Here is a 9,833-nt window from a genome sequence, read left to right as displayed (position 1 = left end):
GTGACACGTTGCTGTGGTCCTAGAGTGAGAGTATATACACTATATTGCATTTCTTAATCACTAAGGGCCTGTTTGGTATGTGTAATGTTTTGTGGTGTAGTGTTCCAGGCCCGCTACAGTACCACTATTAGGGCCCAAAACATGTTTGGCACAGGCCTGTATTGGTTTCAACAGTCAGAACATTTTCTAAAATTGGGCCAAAAGTTGGAACAACAATTTGGTATTCTGGTTTGTTCCAAAAATTCAGTCTGCCCAGAAATCACTGTAGCGGGTGCAACAAATGCCAAAACTTGTTCTAATTTGAGAACATGTATAAAAAGAAATTACGTATATGTTTTAGGGCTAGGATTTATATTGCGCAGCTGAGGCAATTCGGCGACTCCAGTACGGCTGACATCTATAAATCGACGACCCTATTTCATGGTGAGCTCCTCTGGATCTTCGCATTTCATGTGTAACATACTTAATCCTTCTTCTCTCTCTAAAATTTCGACGGTGTGTGAAGATTGGGCTTGAAATTGACGACTGTGTATGAAGATCTGAAGAGCTCTCTCTTCATCACGTCTCTCCACTCTCGAATTATCTTCTCTTTTTCTCTAGCCGATTTACGCCAACGATATGCCGGTAGTCGTCTGTAACTTCCAGTGAGCTCCAGTTTTCTTCTCTGGCGACGATTTGGCAAGAAAATTTCTAAAATCTGCCCAAGCTCTCTCTCTATTTCCTCACTCTCTCATCTCGGGTATGTTGAGTTATTATAATTTTGTTTTTAATTTTTTTGAGAGAATTTTGATTTGGGCACAACCAGTATAATCAATGTAATTTTGTTTTTAATTGTTTTGAGAGAATTTTTAATCAATATATGCATGTTTAAAATTGGTATTTGCAATCAATTCAATAAAAAGAGTTTTACAAAAATTTGTTTGTTATTTATCATCCATGTTGTTTCTATATACAATATAAATGCTATAGTTAGAATTTTTAGAATACAAATGGGTATAACTCTGGAATGTTTGCCATCTAAAGAAAAGTTTCTATAATTACAGGAAATCTAATAAAAATATAAGCCAATATTTTAGTTAAAAAAAAAAAAAAATGGGCTGAAGGAATTCTAATTTCTGTGCAAGTTAGTGTCATTACAATTAGATATTCAGTTTATTCTTCTTTGTAAATAAATGAAAGATGTAATTGGTCTATATTTCAGCTTGCTTCATCTCCTCCATCAAATAATTGGTTTTTGTTAAAGATTCCAGTGACGTCCCATCATTTATCATTACTTTTTATTATTATTATTTTTACTCATAATTTTAATTTTGTCATAACTTGGTTGGCTCAATATTTTAAAGAAACTCAAATGTTAGTATACAAAATTTAATAAAGAAGTAATCCTGAAAATATTCTAAATCCAACAGCTGACATTGTGCAGTTTAAAAATTGAATATTAATATATTTATAACTTATTTATAAAGATAGAACATCTTTAAGTTAGGTTTTGACTATAAGCTATTTTGGTGAACATAATAATAATAAATGGTGAGACCAAGAGCATGTTGTGATTACACATGTATGATAGGTTAAAAAAGAAAGAATTAAGTTTCATTTCTATTTTCTCTAAAATATGTTGTAAATATTACTTTTTAAGTGGATACTTTATTTAAAGAATAAGAAGTACCCCCAAAAAGTCTTCTATTACATACATGAACTAAAATTAGATCTTTTTTAGTTTATCAAAATTAATATCAGAACAAGTACACATGTATATAATCAATATATGCAATGTTCTACACCTAAAGAACTCAGAATTAATTTCTCTCTTCCTGATACGAGTTATTTTAAGAATCTCACCAACATGCATAATTTATGGGACCAGAGTTGTTAATGACCCTTTTAACCTATTCTTATTAAAACTATGTAATTATGTCGTTTCTTACATTTTGTATTATACAAATGGATATTAGAACAATCATTGAGTTGTATGATGATGATGACGACGAGAATGAATATGTCATCATAATGGCATGTATGTTGCATTACTATATGAAACATTACCATAAACAACCTTGTAGGGATTCAATTTTAAGAAGGAAAACATATATATTGGAGATCTTGAATGATCATGGAAGTAGATGTTTTGAAAACTTTAGGATGTCCACCCCTATTTTTTTGAAGTTGTGTGGGGAGCTTAGGTCATTAGGGTTGAAAGACTCTAAAGGTGTAAGTGTTTATAAACAAGTTGGCATATTCTTGCTTACTTTAGCTCACAATGAAAGGAATCGTGTGGTAGCAGAAAGATTTCAACACTCTACCTGTATAATTTCAAAACACTTCCATTCGGTTTTACAAAAAGTGTGTGATTTAGGGAAAAAAATTATTGTCCCCCTAGATTTAACCCAAGTTCCTAACCATATAAGGAAGTTAAAAAAGTACTACCCTTTTTTAAGGAATTGCATAGGGGCAATTGATGGAACTCATATTCATGTGAACATGCTTGTGGACCAGCAAATCCCATTACGTGGTAGGAAGGGGGATATCACACAAAATGTAATGGCTGTTTGTGATTTTGATATGATGTTCACGTACGTTGTAGCAGGATGGGAGAGTTCTGCTAATGATTCTAAGATATTGAACGAGACCATTAATAATGAAGATATGCATTCCCCATAGCCTCCAGACGGTAAATGTCATACTTCTTACAATTTTGCAATAGTTATTTTAAAATACAATGGTACAATTGTTTATAGTTTGTAAAATGACAGAAAAATATTATTTGGTGGACTCCGGGTATGCCAATCAACCAGATTTCTTGGCTTCTTACGGGGTCAACGGTACCACTTCCAAGAGTACCGTAGAGCTTCTAGGCAACCCCGAGGTAGAGAGGAAACATACAATCACAGGCACTCGTCTTTGGGGAATATAATTGAGCATTGTTTTGGGATGCTTAAGATAAGATTCCCCATCTTGAAGCAAATGCCTCCATATAAGTTTGAAACTCAGGTTGCTATTGTTTTAGCCTACTACACACTTCACAACTTTATAAGAAAGGAGGCGCAAGTAGATGCAATATTTGATGATGCAACTATGGAGGCGCTGATAGATGAAATATTTAAAGATGAGAATGATGATGTTTAGGATAATGTGCCGCAGTCTCGGTCGCGACCAATGGATATTTTATGTGATCATATTTGCTAATACTATATGGAATACAATTCAGCACCCTTGAAATTGTATTTAGATGTTTATCATGTTTGGATAACTATAATAACTACTTTATTTTAACTATTCGTTAGAATTTGGATAACTGCAATAACTACTTTATTTTAACTCTCTTTTACGATTTTGATAAATGTAATAAATTGTGCCAAGTATATTTTAACTCTTTTTTAGGATTTGGATAACTATAATAACTACTTTATTTTAATTCTTTTGTTACGATTTGGATAAATGAAATAACTTGTGCGAAGTATACATTATACATTTTACCACTTGTATATGCAATCATGTATGATATACAGGGTGACGGGCCACCTTGTGCATGTGGAAGGGGTCGAATGAATCTTTATACGGCTGGAACTTTAAAGAATTATGGACGTTCATTCTATAGATGTACAGTTTGGGGGGGGGGGGGGAGGGGGTATACAATCCTTTGCATTAATTATTTTTTACATTACACATGTTATTGTCGCAGTGGCACTGTAACAATATACAAGCCTTTGATGTTTTAGTCACATGCTCGTTCATTTATATGGTTGGATGACATGCACGAACGTTTGCAAGTGGGTGGTCATGCGGAGCAAGAGTTGGAGGATGTAGTCACTGTTATGCAAGCTCAACAAAATAGGCAAAACTATATTATCTATGGTGGTTGTTGTTGTCTTACAACAACTATATTATTTATGTTATTACTCATGTTGTTGTTATTGGTTATTATGGCTGTTGATAAATGATGTAATATATTAGTTCAATTTTACTTCATAAACTTTTATTGTGCCTGTGGATAAGTGTTGAAAAGTGATGTAATATTTATAAAACTCGTGTGTGTAATATCTTCAAACTCATGTAATGTGTAATGTTGAAAGTTTATTTCAATTCGATATTGAAACAATGTATTCGACAATTATCAAAACAATATGCAGCATTCATAGGTTTTACAATTTATAATATATATTTTTGGTTTTTATAGATTAGTTAGAAAATATTGTAAACTAAAACTTAATAAACTAACATAAACAAAAAAATAAAATAAAATTATTAAAAGTTATATCAATTGTATACTAAAATTATACAATAATTAAATTCTACTTTATATTTAATAAAGTTATTAATAATGTATTGATGAAAACATTATTTAAAAACACTCTTTACCAAACATATTTCATGTTTTTATTTCAGTGATTTTGGTTACACTTTCACTCTTCCAAACATGTTTTGTTATCATATTCCTTAAAACGAAATACCTTACCAAACGTGTTCTACCATGTTTCTGTTCCAAAATTCTCATTACAAATTTTTATCGCCAAACATATTTTGTTCTCATCTCAGAACACTCCATTACAAAACACTTATTCTGTTTTAGGCTAAAACAAAACGCCCGGGAACACAAAGCATACCAAATGGGCCCTAAGTCTTGGATAAGAATGTTATTACATCCTTTACATTGTGAGTTGTAATTTCTGGTATACTAGAGGACAAACCAGCTGAGTTGTGACGGCCCAAGTTTTTTAACCCGGTGTGTCAGTGATGAACCAAAAGATGACCTGATAACGGATCCGAAATGCGAAAGCAAAGACAAAACAACGGTCTCTAGAGATACAACATGGCTCTAAGACACCCTTATGACCCTCAACGAGGTCACGGAACCCAAAGGAATCAAATGCGGAAGCGACGTTCCAAAAACGAACAAGAACGAACCTAGGGGCAAAATCATCATTTTAAACTTAAAAGTGGGTGCCACCAAGCACACCATTGGAAAGACAACGAAAAATTAATGAATTTAGACTCAAGAATCGCTTGATTCGGAGTCCGGATGAAGAAGATATGGCTAACGGAAGAAGAAGGGGCAAAACGGTCAAAAAGTGGACAACCAAGAACATATAACCAGTTAGGAGACCTTCCTAACCGGTTAGGAAGCCAAAAATCTCGACCAAAGCACTGCCCATGCACATGTAACCGGTTACCAAACTCCTCGTAACCGTTTACATGTGAAGAGGGCAGAATACTCAACAAGGAAAACCTGGCAGCAGGGGTTTTTCCGGGAAAAATGGAAATTTAAGGGCCAAGATGACATTTTCTGGAAAAACTCAAAGAAAAAACCCCCCTCAAAATCGAGTTTTCTACATGACTTAAAAGGAAAATCGAAAAATATGCAATGTGAAATGCCCAAAATGCCCTCCCAAGAGAACTGGTCCAGAGGGTCTAAAAAACTACTAAATTTAAAAACTGAAAGCTGAACTTCGGATGCGATTTCGGATGCCAAGATGGCATTTTCTGGAAAAACACAAACAAGAAACTGGCCTCATCTCATACATGTCAAATACATCGTAAAGAGTGTACTCATGTACACATTACATATAAGGAATCAAATGTACACATGTTGACATATAAGACTATAATTGGCATTCCAAGCCAACCTTCACAAAAATGGAAGTCTCCAAGTCCACAAACCATCCAAGCATAATAAAGGCTTCAGCTATGATTCTTGTACCTGAAATATGCCCCAGTATCGTAGGGGTGAGTAACATAAAGCTACTCGTAGGAAATGAGCATGCATCAACCTACGTTTTACAAGTTTGCATAATTTAATCATTGTGGTTCATTCCACCTAACGTCTATGTCAAAGGTGAGACTCAAGGAGTATCTTAGCTACCTAAGATCATTTCTAGCATCAATCACCTCATTCATGCAATTTTAGCAACATAGGTTCACGCTTACACAAAGCAACAACAATGGAGCATGCTTACACAAGCAACAACATATAGATTCTCAAGGTTATCAACTTGAAGTCTAAAATGCAACATCAACTAAATATAACAATTTAGCATAATTAGAATATCTAATACCACACATCAAGACATAGATTTTCTAGGTTATCAACTAGAAATCTAAAAGTGTGAAATCAACTAAATATATCAATTTAGTATGGATGTACTTAACAACATCAAAATCGCCAATAGCCAAAACCACAAGTCAACAAGGTAAACATGATTGTCAACTTGGAATTGAATGCGAAAACAAATAGTGGAAGACTTGGACATCATGCTCAGAATTCTGCCGAAACCTCAATGGTTATTTCGGGCACTAACCCACAGGGAAGACCACCCTAAGTGCGCACTATCTCAATGACTTAGAGGACTCATGTCCCCGTACTAGAGCCAAACCCTAGCCATCTCAACTCAACAATGTTCCAAGATTCCAAAATAAGCCAAATAAGTTCATAACTTATACATATTACTACTACATAGTAACAAGTTAGCAATATAACTCTTAATTGTGCATAATAAGCATTTCATATCCATAATGCTACGAGATCACAAGCCAACAATATATTCATATTAGAAACATACTCTCATGAATATAACTTAACAACAATACTCTTCAATGCATATAACACAATCTAGTGAATACATCACAAGTCTAAATCCATGCTCTTAAAATAGAAACAACTTCTAAAACATGATTAGATCCATGGATAAATAAGATAGAATTTAATTACATCAAAATAATTAAACTCTCTAGATTTCAAATCATTTCCAATTGGCCCCAATTTAACATATGTTAATAGACATATCATGGTCATTACATATATTCATACAAAAGCTTAATTAGGCCCATGAAACCACAAAATTAAATTTTAATTAATTTTCTTAATTAAAGTCTCTAAATTTTCAAACTTAACCGAATGCTCTCAAATTAAAGTATGTTAACAAACATGCCAAAACTCAATTTAGAAGCATAATACAACTCAATTCCATGTAAGGTATGGCCATGAACTTAAATCTTTCACAAAAGATAAATATTAATTAAAAAGAGCAATTCTTATTTAATTAATCCAAATTTAATATATGTTAACCAACATGTTAAAACAACATTTTCTACCATGCCACAATTCAAATCAAAGTTATATATCATCATGAATTTTAAATCTTATACAAAGAATTAAAAATTACCAACTTTCTAGATTTGATACAAGGCACATATATAAGTTGTATAATCATGCTAAACACTCAATACAACACACACAAAAGCCTAAAACATTCCCTACCTCCATTTGAGATGAAATCTCAAATCCCCACCAAAATAAATCGGCTCTGAATCCGACGAAACTCCTAGGTTTTGTCGGGGACAACACCACGAACATGAATCCCAAGGAAGCCCCATCAAAAACACAACTTGACTTCAAACCCGAATTCAAGAAATGGCCAAAACAAGATTCCAATTGGTTGGAATCGAAGGCCTCGTCGAGGGGAACAATAAACACTAAGGCACTAAGGTATTTCATTGAAGGCAAGAAGCTCAAAAGAAGAGAGAGAAGATGGAAGCCATGGCTGCCTCTAGATCCGGCCAAGAGAGAGGACAGAGAGAGCAAAAATCTGATTTTTCACTTAAAGACCACCTATTTATAGAAAAACTCAAAAAGTGCCCCGAACGGGCCCCACCGGGTCCGGAAAAGTGGAATTCGCGCAGACGCGCTCAAATGGCAAAACTCTGTGAACAAAAAAGATTCAAAAATGAGATAATATGAACAAGGGAAGAAACGGCGTCAAAAACTGAGTCCCGACCAGAGAGTTATGCCCAAAACAAGTTTGGCGCAAACCGGGGCCAGAAACCCTAAAACTGGAAAACATTGTCCAGGAGGAAATTTTAAGAGTCCATGGCTCGACGAAATGTGAAAATGAATCCCATATGAGGATCCAGGCTCAAAACAAGGCATTGAGCAATAACTTTCATTAATTGCACAATGACCCCTCTAAAAAGTGAAAACTGCAAAACTGCCCCGGAATGAAAATATCTTCCAAAAGATATTTCTTAGATACCCCTGAAATAAAATATCTTCAAAAGATATTCATGAAAAACACTCCAAGAAGAGAAAAAGTTTCCAAAGAACTTTGCATTTATGCCCCTACGGGCACCGGGAGTAACTAGAGTACTTTCTCACGAAAGTAAAGATACGTATCTCATAGAAATCATTGAGAATGAAGATACATGAAGTCAGAAACCAACTCTGAACACAAGAAGTGTGGTTACGCAAACAGAGTGACAAACGAGGAAAAGACGAAATAGGGAAAAAGACAAAATAGGGAAAAGACAAAAAGTGAATAGTGTCGAAAAACGAAAAGTGCGGAACTGACTCGGTCCTCAAAGGAAGTTGTCAATCCACAAAAAAAAGAGTCTCGGAAATCACTCCAGAGCACTCGAGACGACACTAATCGACAAGAAACCAAACTCAGAAGGGAAAAGACAATGAAAAAAAATTATCCGAAAAATCCGGGTCGTTACATGAGTTGGCAATGGTTTAATGGTCTATTCTCAAGAAGAATGTCAAAATATTCTCTAGTCAATGATTAGTTACAGGTGTCATATGTATATCCTTCTTGTAGTAGGACTTATGAAGTGAGCTCAAGTATATATATGTTATTATGGAATTTTTGTGATTCAAGCCTCTTGAAAAACCCTAATAGTGACCTATATTAAACAATACTCGAGAGCTTCACATGAACCAACATTTTTAAGGTTTTTGATGATGATCTGAACTTGAAATCTTCATAAAAGTCATTGAATTGATCGTTGTTGCTATGTTCATCATGGAGGTTAATTGCTGTCAAGTTTTGTTGGTGCAAGGGCTGGTTTAAAGGTTCATTTTGAGCCTGAGGTTGCTGTGGTGCTAAGTCAAGGTTGAGACTCGTATATTTGAGCTATTTACATTTGATGAGCACTTATTCTTGAACTTCACTTTGCTGCAAATGATTTTCATCTCTCAGACCTATGATTTCAGCTGTTTTCTGGTTTATCCTTGTGATTCATATACAGATTGTTTATATCTTGCTATACAACGTCTGGTCTAAATGCTAGCAAGTTTATATTGATGAATCAAGGCTGTTGAATTTGATTTCTGGATAAAACTATGGTCAGTTTTGGTTTTGACCTACCAAAACCCTAGTTCTTCATTAAACAGTTGTTGTCAAGACCTTATTGAGATTATATTGTGATACACATGTTGTACTTATCTTGTTTATCATTTGAGCATGTTTTTAATGGTGATATAAGGCTGTGGGATTGATCTCAAAATTTTTGGGACACAAAATTCCAGATTTACCCCTCAAACTCTAATTTCCGCAGAAAGGGTTCTAGAGGCTACAGATTAGTGTTTTGAGCTGCACAACCTCTCTTATCTTTTTTGTAAGCTTGAATTTGTTGATATACAATCTTTTATATGTATTTGGTGAGCTGTGAGAGCTTGCAAGGTCCAAGCATGGGTGTTTAAGTCAGGGGGAGTGCATGTGTGCACTGTGTTGAGCTATTGCGTGTGTAGAGACTGTGAAAACTAATGTTTCAACTTGTACAAGGGCGTGTGCAGAATGTGAGACAGTTGAATGTGTTTTTCCCTATTAAGAGGGTTTCCTTGTATATCTCCTGTTCATTGTATTTGCTTGTCAACATTGATAGTGTTGTGAAGTAAAAGGATTCACCCCCCTCTTGGTCCAACAAGTTATGGCTTAATATATATATATATATATATATATATATATATATATTTATATATATCTTCTTGATTGAATTATAATCTGCTCGTAGCAATTTGATTTCCGAATATGCATATATGTGAATTTCTCCATAGTTGA

At 34.4% G+C, this 9,833-nt stretch overlaps 1 long non-coding RNA gene across 1 annotated transcript; it reads left to right on the top strand.

Annotated features, from left to right (window-relative positions):
* Positions 1–204: 204 nt before the first annotated feature.
* LOC132285853 (uncharacterized) lies at positions 205–3,616 on the top strand. Its single transcript, XR_009472624.1, has 3 exons — positions 205–423; positions 506–739; positions 3,510–3,616. It is a non-coding gene; the product is annotated as an uncharacterized LOC132285853 (long non-coding RNA).
* The last annotated feature ends 6,217 nt before the right edge of the window (positions 3,617–9,833 follow it).

The sequence above is a fragment of the Cornus florida genome, unplaced genomic scaffold (genome assembly GCF_030987335.1).
Source record: "Cornus florida cultivar Cherokee Brave unplaced genomic scaffold, ASM3098733v1 CherokeeBrave_3.0.0_Hap2_Chr11, whole genome shotgun sequence".
NCBI lineage: Eukaryota > Viridiplantae > Streptophyta > Magnoliopsida > Cornales > Cornaceae > Cornus > Cornus florida.
This window is presented reverse-complemented; position numbering and strand designations above follow the sequence as displayed.